This window comes from Mirounga leonina, unplaced genomic scaffold (genome assembly GCF_011800145.1).
Source record: "Mirounga leonina isolate KUSES-001 unplaced genomic scaffold, KU_Mleo_1.0 Mir_201, whole genome shotgun sequence".
NCBI lineage: Eukaryota > Metazoa > Chordata > Mammalia > Carnivora > Phocidae > Mirounga > Mirounga leonina.
This window is the reverse complement of record NW_023270504.1, coordinates 2,651,565-2,652,777: the sequence shown is the minus strand read 5'-3', so window position 1 is coordinate 2,652,777 and position 1,213 is coordinate 2,651,565.

Sequence of the window (1,213 nt, the reverse complement as noted above, 5' to 3'; positions counted from 1 at the left end):
AGAGAATCTCAGTCAGACTCTGCACCAACATGGGGCTCTCTCTCACAACCCTGAGATCACGACCTGAGATGAAACCAAGAGTCCGATGCTTAACCGACTGCACCACCCAGATGCCTTCTGCCATTGGCATTTTAAAAAATACAGTCTTAAAAAAAAACAATAGAATGTTTCTCAGTTTGGGTTTATCTGATGTTTCTTCCTGAATATATTCTGATCATGTGTTCTAAGCCAGAATTCTGCATAAATAATGTGTCCTCAGAGTATCCTCCTAGAGGTGCACATTGTCAATCTGGCCCTCACTTGTAATGTCAATTTTGATCATCCAGTGAGGGTGTGTCCAGTTTTTCTATTGTATAGTTGCTGTTTTTCACTTGTAACTTACAAGCCATCTGTGGGGTATACTAAGATCATGCAAATATCTTGCTGTTCATCAAAATTTTCCCTTAGATTTATTATGTACATGCTTTCATTTTATTATGTGCATGCTTACACTTTATTATGTACTCGTTACACTTAAGACTGAGGGTATCAGTGAAATACTGTATTCATAAATTATTTGAATTAGTTCCTACTTTCTCATCTCCCTCCCATATGGTTATAGTATTCGTCTGAAGCAAGGGCATAGAAAATTCTACACTTTAAGCTGCAAAAACAATCTTCATTCAATACTCATAGTAATTTAGGCTTCCAGTCTTATTCAGTAGTAAAACTTTTTATTCTTTCCCCAATCTGGAATCTCTTGCAGGTTGCCATTTACCTTTAGGAGAATAGGGTACAGAAATCTTTATTTTTCAGTTCATGCCATTCCTACTTACTAGCTGAAATTACAAACTCTTCAGGAGTTGGAGAGTGGATTAAAGATGTAGGGGTAAGAAGAGAGAAAAATCTTAGTTGATGGTACTATTGTAAGATGGTTTTGACCTTCTTGGATCTTGATTGTACTTAAACTTGACTCTCTTCTGGGGCATTTGCATATGGATATTAGAGTCCCTCCACCAATTGCTGGTGTTCTTTTATATGGAGTTACTTTTATAAGTAGTGTTTATAAGTTACTTTTCTAAGCAGTGTTTTCCTCAGCCTTCAGAGGACTTTTTTAATGGTGAGAGGCCGAATTTTACTTCTATGCTTTTGATTGTGCCTTTTGAAGAATCCTGTAGGATTTTCTTTTTTCTTTCTTTCTTTCTTTCTTTCTTTCTTTCTTTCTTTCTTTCTT